We start from the raw sequence: 8,893 nt of genomic DNA, 5'->3' as shown, positions 1-8,893 counted from the left end.
GGATTGAGAAAACCTGTTAAAAGAACATTTCTGAAATGCTCTAAGGGAATTAAGATAAAGGAACAATAAAATAAATAAAAAGACATTAAAATTCATTGGAACAAATTTCAAAATAAAGCCCAGGGAATTCAATGTGACACAATATTAGCAAATAATAATAGCAATAAAATCTTACATTGCCCTTAAGAGCCTGTTCAGTAGCTTCTTGGGTTTTACAAGTGGGCCAGGTGTAGCAATGCCATCCCCATTTTGTAGATGGGAAATGTGAGACAGAGAAACATTAAGTAAACTTCCCAGTCCACCGCCAAGAAATAGCCAACATTCCTCTACTCCCCCTCCACAAGGTGACCATCAGTGAACTGGAGCTCGTTTCCTTATGTACCCTCCTCTTCCCCTATATCCATTCTCTACATGGCACTCAGAGTAATCTCTCAAAAAATGTAAATCTATTATGTCACACCTCTCCCCCAAACTCTCTTTTCATTTGTTACTGCACTTAGAATAAGATCCAAACTGTTTAGCTCAGCCTACGAGGCTCTGCCTGAACTAGCCCATGCCCCTCAACCTCATTCCTCCAACTCTCCTCCTCGCTCACCTAACTCCAGCCACACTGGTCCTCCAACTGTGCCTCCAACATGCCACTTGTCTCCGGGACCAGGACTTCTGTGCCTGTGGTTCCCTCTGCTGGAACCGTCTGTCCATCTTCCCCGGGTCTCACTCAAGGCCATCTCCCAGAGAATCCAAGAAGCTGGGCCCCTCCCACCCATGCAACACACACACACACACACACACACACACACACACACACACCAACACTCTCCCATAGCACTCTGTTTATTTCTGCTTTCTTTCAAAACATTTCTCACTGTATGAATTCACCTTGCTCAGCCTTGGATTTGAGAATGTGAACTCTATGGGAGCAGAGGTTGTATCTGTCTTACTCACCACTCTACACTCAGTGCCCCACACACAGGAGCTACACAATAAATATTTTCTGGAATGAATGAATGAGTGAATGAACACAGCTTCTACTAGGAGTCAGCCAGCCCACTTAATTCAATGACTACCTATTTTTATAGTAGACTTTTCCTTTCTCCTCAACTACTAAGTTTATTTAAAAAACGACATACCTATAATGATTAGCCTGTTTCTATTAGTGTGTTATGCGTCAACTCCCATAAAATCGAGCACAGTAACAAGTGACTGGCTTCATAAAGAAAGGCAGTAAGAACCCACCGCTCATGTCCTCAAGCCGCAACGCTTCCCCAGAATTCTGGAATGATGTGATTTTGGAACGAAATGTTCCCCTTCAATTTCTCTTCACTCAATACTTTCTCTTCAATGCTTTACTTTAATGGAAATTTCTCAACGTTTTGAGGGTTCAGTCGGGTTCATTATCAGAGATCTTGAAAAAAAAAAAAATCAGGCTTAAGATGAATGACAACAGAAATAACATGACGATCACCTTCCTTTCCAGGAAATATCCATCTTCTGGGTGTCAGGGAAAGGAACATAGATGAAGGGGACCCCTAAACTCCATCCGACACTCCCAGGGCTCCCACTCCAGTTGCTCAGGTACCCAGTTTGCCCTTTTCTTAATGTTCTATGCTGAGAGCCTCCAGAGGGTGATGAATTGTGTTCTTCTGCAAATGTGACTGGGTGAGGGACTGTGGTGGGGGCCGTGCCTGTTCCTCAGGACTAAAGCACAAAGGGCACAGAGAAACAATGGCGAGCAAATGAGGACCCAGCTGCCCAGGGTTCTGTTTCCGGGAAAAGTCCTGCAGTGCTGGGCAAGGCCTCCACACCTCGCAGAGGATTTCTCAACTGTAAAATGTGTGGCTGAACCAGATGAACATTTCTTCTCACTCTGCTGCTCCTTCAGTCTCAGTGGCATAACTGCCAGTGACAGGCTGCGGTGCCGGCCTGGAGTGTGTAGGGCTCAGTTCCATGAAGAGCATCATCGCGTGGCCAGCAGCAGTTTAGGGAAAGCACCCTCAATGCCAGCGTGCAAACAGCACGCATTCTGGAAAATGCCAAGTCAGTGGGCTCTCACCACCTTCTGCAGGGCCACCAGAACCCCCTCTGGGAAGAGACCTGCCTGGGTGCTGGCAGCTCAGCAGTGCCTCTTGGCCAGAAGGCCACCTCCTTCTTGGTCATGCCGATACTTAATACCCAGATCCCCGAATTCAGTGTCAGCCTCTTGGGATCGCCAGCACCTCAGAGGACTCATTCTCCACCTCCTGCTCACCCACCGTTCTCCCAGCTCAGCATTCTCACTTGGTTCAAAGGCAATTTGTGCAAGACTCATTTGTTAACAGGTCCCTCCCAAACCTGACTCCGTGCGCCTTTAAAGGTAGCAAGCTCCCATTTATGAGCCACACACCCCTCTCCTTCCTCCCTCACCACCTCTGCAGTGATCCCAAGAACCACAGGCCAGAATGAAAGCCTGAACTCTTCGTTTTTCGCCATAGAAAATTTCTATTAGGAGCTCCAGGAAACGAAGAGGTAGACGATGTCCTCTGTTTTCTGATTTTACTTGACTTTTTAAAAATCGGGGCTCCTCCTTGACTCAGAATAAATTGAACAGCCACGATCTTCTATGGCCAGCAGGGGGCACGCTCCCGGCAGGGAACGTGTTGCTGTGATCTGTCCCCACAGGAGCTACCCGGAACTGGGCTTCAGGAGCAGCAATGCTCCCCAAAGCGAGGGTGTGCGTGTGTCCCGGTAGGAGACCTATAGATAGGAAAACGCCGTGTTCCCGGTCCCTTTGGCCTGATTCTGCCTCTGAGTTCCGAATTCTTAGAGTTGCGTCCCCGGGAAAAGGTTTGGGAGAACTGGATTCGAATTCCATCACCTCCCCGCGCAACGATCCCAGCGGTTTCTGGGGGCGGAGGGGACGGGACGGTGAGCCCCGGACCGGCCCGGAGGGCAGGTGCAGTCGCAGCTGGCCCACTCCGGCCGGTCGCCCTTCTGGGGCTCGGCCTGTCGCTCACGACAGTGCCTGAGCGGAGCGCGCCCCGCGCCCGTCCTCCCACTCCGGCCTCGCTCCGGCGCTGCGCTGACCTGCTCGCGGGAACCCGGGTCCCTGGGCACGTTCCGCCGCGCGCCGACGCCACCCGAGCGCGCCAAACCCGAATGCTGCCGGTCGCCGGCACTGTGGGTCTCAGGCCAGCGGGCGGCGGGACAGCTCCGGCTATCGGCGGGCGGGTGGGCTGTACCCTGGGCCCGCCCCGCTTGGCCTTTTCGCCCTGACCCTCCCCTCCCCCGGCGCTGCGGGAGGAGGGACCGGGGAGGAGCGTGCGACCGCCGGCCTCCCACCAGCCGCGGCAGCTCCCGACCCGAGCGTGTTCGGGCGCACCCTGCGTCCTCCCCAGGGCCCGGTCCCCCAACCTGGCCCCGCGGGTGAGCTTAGCGGCCCAACGCCGGGTGGATCCAGACAGTGCCTCGGTGGTGCGGCGTTCCCAGGTCCTGCTCTCAGACCTGACTCTGAGCATACTTGCTCCCTGCCGAATTCTCCGCACATCAGGCCCATTTCGCTTGTTTCACTATGTTCTCTAAATTCACTAAATTACTCCGTGTCCGTCTGTGATCTGAAACGCTCTGTGCGTTGCGTGTTTCAGTGCTTTGCGCACTGAATGCGCATTCAGAAGGCTTGTGGACCTTGCCCCAGATCGGAAGGCCTGCCTGGTGCTAGCGTCGTTTTCCGAGGAAATACAGTGAAGGACAATCGGGAGTAGCGCTTATGATCTAGGGGAAAACGGTGTTAGACAGGGCCCTTTTATAGTTCAGTTTAACACAAAGTTATTTGGGGTTTAACTAAAACCCCCTTCTTCATTTTCCCGTGCTTTCTCCTCAATCCATCCACTCCGTGATAAATTAAGAAACATTCATTTAAAGCTTCAGTTAGACCCTCAGGGAGAGTAGTTTGAATTTATGTGTGGTGTTATTAAAAGTTTATATTTTTAAAAATACTGGTTTGTTTGTTGGTGAGATGAAATTTTATTTGTTTGATTTTGAACTCAAGGACTGCAGTAAGAAGGCATACATGGGTTGTAGGTAGTTTCTCCCACTTACACAGTGTGACGGTGGGCAAGTTCTTCCTCATCTCTGCTTCTCAGTGTACTCATGCATAAAATGGAGACCAAGTCAGTCAGTCAGAGGCACTTTGCGAGAATGAAATGCAAATACATATGAAATGCTTAGGACAGATCCTGACACATGGGAAGTAGTCATTCCATGTGGGTTAATGCTAATAGCTGTAAAGCAGCAGTTGCTTATTTAAACCTAACAATAGATAGAAATTTAAACAAAACTATATCAGTCTAAAATATTTTCCTGTACTTTTTAGACTAACCTGATATGAAAAAATTGTCCCCCGAATACTAATCTAAGAAAGTATACATGTGCCCTACCAAAGATCTCTAAGGCCTTCCTCTGTTTGAGCTTATGACCAGATGAAGAAGTTGGAGGTTCAATACTACACCTAAAAAAGTGGTGGGCTTTGAGAGCAGGTCTGGAAACAGAATCTCTCTCTCTGACCTTCTCCTGTCCTCCTCTCAGCTGCCCAAGGCAGGACTCTAATCTGATTGTGCATCGAAAGACCTGCATTCCAGAGAGGGTCCTGCCCCATATCCTAGAGGAAGGAAGGCTGCACAGAGAGGCCAAGAAGTCTAGACAGGCCTTGCTGGGTTTAGAGCATGTGCTTTTTGTCCAATCACATCTCTGCATGGTTGTCAATCATGCCTATGTGATAAAGCCTCCATAAAAATCCAAAAAGACGGGGTTTGGGGAGCTTCTGGATAGCTGAACATATGGAGGTTCCTGGAGGGGAGCACATCTGGGTAAGGCGTGGAAGCTCCACGCCTACACTTTTAGTCATAGAAGTCTTCTGTGTCAATGATTGTAGTGGTGTAAAAACAAACAAAACAAACACACAAAAAAATATGGTTTGAGATTTTCTCAAACACATACATATAAATTATACATATACATATGTACTATATTTACACCTATAAAAGAGTTAATTCATATATATATGAATATGTATATGAATAACTGGGAAGAACTGAAAAATACTGGGTTCAGGTGAGTTGAAAGAACCTCCCCCAGGAGGAGCGACAGAAGTGGGGAGGTAGAATGTCATGATCAGAGGATGGAATTTGAGGTCCAAGAGCTCAGAGGTGAAGCACTTCCAGAGGACAACAGGTCCAGGATAGCCATGCCCCTAAATTTCTGAAGTAGGAAAGAAAGAAGACAAAGCATCTTTTATTTGATATTTTAGCAAATTCTACAATTTATTATCCAGTGCTAGGCTTAGTGTTCATTTCTCATTTGCAGTGCCTTAATACCTTTTGTGGACATGGTTCACTTAGGGCCCCTAGAACCCTGGATGTCACAATCGACTTGTTTGTATGCATTCAGTAATTGTTTCTACCATCTGGCTTGCCAAACCGGGCTCCAGGTCATTTTTCCTTCCCCTAGTCATTGATAACACCCCTTCTTACCTCAATCAAGATGTAGGTGGCATTGTGCTGGGTCCAAGCCTCCCACGTTTCTCTCAGTGGTGCTATGATTCAGTCACCCAGATCCTTTATCTAGTTGCTGAGTGATTTGATTCTACATGCACAATGCCATCCAATCCTTCCTCCCATTCCTACTGTTACCATGCTATTCAAGGCCCTCAAAAGCTCTACCCTTGACAATTATGAAATGTTTCTTTTGTTTATACAAATTATGCATGCTCATTATAGGAAAAATAATGTTTATGACTAATTCAATGTATATCCTTTTAAAAAGCTTTTCTCCACATAAACAACAGTCTATATACTGCAACTATTAGTCATTTTTATAAGGTTCTGTTTTCATTTAGCAGTATAATATCAACATTTTATCAAGCCAATACATCCACATCTACAGCATTACTTCTAAAGGCTATGTGAGTGGAAATTTGGGTTGTTTATAATTTTTAATTTTTGCAATGGTACTTCAGTTAATATCCTTGCAATTAAATCTCTATTTATGCTTTTAATTACTTCTTTGTGATTAATACCTAGAAATGGATTTTCTGAGTCAGAGTATATGCATATTTTTTTTTTTTTTTGCCTTCTCTTTCTCTTTCCTCTATGGGTGTCCTTCACCCCAAGTATACATTTTACATTCTTGTGGCCAAATTACTTCTCCAAAAGTGGTGGACTTGTGATCATTCTACTTCCCCATTCGGAAAGTGTCAGTGTTACCCATTGCACAGAGGGAGAAATAAAGTCCAGACACCCTGACATGATATTTGTGTCCCTTCAGGATCTGGCTGCAATCTCCTTTTCATTCAGTTCTCCCACATTCAACTAACTTTATGTTCAGCCATTCTGGACCCCATGCTGTGGCACCCCCTTTGCCTGTATAATTCCTCCTTTATTGGTCCAGGACCTGGCAGAAAGCATGCAGCATGCTAAAACTGGATTATTTGATGAGTGTTTAATAAAGGGTCTGTGGACAAAATGGGGAGCAAAATGTAGGGAATTCAACAAGGGGTAGTGCAGTGCCTCTAGGCAAATAACACTGAAGAGCCCTTACCACCTGTGGTCTTCAAGGAGCAAGAGGAGAAAGCAATGTCTGGGCCTTGGTGAGGTTAACTCCATGGAGAAGACCCCTTGACAGGAGCCGTGGCCTTCACAGCAAATCCATGGCAGCCAGACAGGAAGAAAGCCAAGGGACTAAATATTCCGACTCCGTGCTCCATCCACTCTCCAATCTACTGCTGGAAATTGCCCAGGCCCAACTGGAAGCCAGCAGCACTGGAGCCCATGGGTGCCGTCCACGCAGCTCGGCCTCCCAGGGTGCAGAATAATGGAGAGTAGATCTGATGAGATGAATGGAAGATGTCCAGCATGCCCACTGCTTCCTAAATACCAGGCTGAAAGTGCTTTAGTGTCTCTCATGGCATTTAACATAGTCTCAGTTACATTTTATTGTGCGATATCTTACCTCCTCAACTAGATTAATAACCCCTTGTAGAGAGATACGGTCTTTTTTTGCATGTGTGGTCAGATTCTTGGGAAATATTTGTTGTGAATTTATCCCCCAAAGGGACCTACTCAAGTGAGTTGATGCAGGGACAACAGGTCCACAGAAGAGGCCAGAGAAGATGAAATGTCTGCACAAGGGCCGCTAGGTGGAAGGGACGTGAGCATCCAAGACAGTAATACAGAGCACTTCTGTAAGCCCCATCCAGGAGTTAGTATGTGAGGGAGCTACACAGACCCACCTCTAGGTTGTGCAGCAGACAGGAGAGGCTGAAAGGACAGCCACAGCTATGTCTCTAAAGGTGGTCTCTGGTAGCAAAATAGCATCTTAGAGGAAATATGGTGCACCTGGAAATCCTAACTCCCCAGAGCAAGATGTCATAAGCCTCTTTACAGATTGGCACACACCTCCAGCTGTGCTCATCAGCAGTGATGCTGCATCCTAGATCCAGCACCTCCCCTTCCCCAGTCTGATCTGGGTAGTCCAAGATGTCAACCAAGGTCCTCCTCCCTGACTAGCAGGCCCTGTGAAAGCTCCTGCAAGATGGATATAGACAGGAACAAATGATCCGGAAGCCCAAATGGAACCCGACTCTTACTTTCCCTGTCCCATATACAGGGAACGCTGGGACCCGCCCCCCACATCCCAGGATCTGAACACTGATAGTAACACCATCAGGCAGGCACTGAGTTTGATCAGTACTCTTACTTCAAACTCTCAAAAGAAAGTAGAGAGACCTGTTCTGAGTATGCTTAAGCCCTCTGAGCCTCAGTTTCCTTGCCTGCAAACTCTCTATAGTGCAGGCTTGATGTTGGGACTGATGAGATAATATCCATGAAATACCGTAGAACAATGCCTGAAATCCAAAGGCATTTAACAAATATTCCATTTCCTTCCTGCCACTCTCAGTTCTCAGGTCCCCATTTTGTCCACCTCACTGTATTACATCTTTAAGAAGTGTCGGTTCGAAGTTGAAGCTGGCTCCTTTCCCAGGTGGAGCAGTCTTAACTTCAATCACATTTGCACGGGACTTTGACTTACCACGTCTAGAGGCAGTGGAGCACAGTTGATAAGAACGTGGATGCTGCAACCAAACTACCTGGACTGTCCGACCACTAGCTTTGTAACCTGAGGCCAGTGACTTGATTACTATGTGCGTCAGTTTTCTCTTCTGTAAAGTAGGCATAATCGTTGTACCTGCCCCACACAATTAAATTTGTTCATGTGTGTTAACGTGCTCAGAACAATGCCTGTATGTGTTTATTATTATCATCTTTTCTAGAACTGCAGTGAGGTAGGAGAGAATCACATCACAGTGCCCTGAGCAGGGGTCAACAGCAGTGGGAAAATACGGAAGGGGGTGGCAAAGCTGCCAGCCCACACTTCCTCAGTCCCTGAAGGGGCATCTATTTCTACACGCTGAGTTTAGCTGGAGTTGGGGAGGTGGCAAGAGATGAATGACAACACAGTAGCGGTGTTACTTTAAGTAAACAATTTAATGTCAATGGTTCTCAATATCCTCATCTGTAAAATGAGTTTTGGGCTCATTATTTCCAGAGTCCCTTCCTGATCTAAAAATGGCCTTGATTCTATGGAGAAAAGGTTTTGTGGACGTCAACTCAGCCAGAAATTTTAGTCCCTGTACTTGAGCCAATGTGATCAAAGATCGATGCTGGCCCACAGATACAGGCCCGGGTGGCCTCTGTGGCCTATCACAGGGTCAGCGGGAAACCCTGGAGCATAGATGTTTGACATTTATCCAGTCGCAAGGTCACACGGTCAGCGCTGAAACACATTCATCAGACAAGTTGAGTATCCCATTAGCAGATTCTACTACTTGTAGAATACAAAGAGTTAATATTTTTATAAGATC

At 47.0% G+C, this 8,893-nt stretch overlaps 1 protein-coding gene across 1 annotated transcript in view; it reads right to left on the bottom strand.

Annotated features, from left to right (window-relative positions):
• PLA2G7 (phospholipase A2, group VII (platelet-activating factor acetylhydrolase, plasma)) overlaps positions 1 to 3,237 on the bottom strand; it is a 28,697-nt gene extending 25,460 nt beyond the window's left edge. Inside the window, exons 1-2 of the mRNA XM_012664660.1 lie at positions 3,064 to 3,237; positions 1,237 to 1,405 (exon numbers count right to left, since the gene is read on the bottom strand). The gene's annotated coding sequence lies outside the window, so the exon portion shown is untranslated. The remainder of the gene's footprint in view (positions 1 to 1,236; positions 1,406 to 3,063) is intronic.
• Between the last annotated feature and the right edge of the window lie 5,656 nt (positions 3,238 to 8,893).

The sequence above is a fragment of the Propithecus coquereli genome, unplaced genomic scaffold, assembly GCF_000956105.1.
Source record: "Propithecus coquereli isolate 6110/MARCELLA unplaced genomic scaffold, Pcoq_1.0 Scaffold90, whole genome shotgun sequence".
Classification (NCBI taxonomy): Eukaryota; Metazoa; Chordata; class Mammalia; order Primates; family Indriidae; genus Propithecus; species Propithecus coquereli.
The sequence above is the reverse complement of the archived record's forward strand: the minus strand, read 5'-3'. Positions and strand labels throughout refer to the sequence as shown.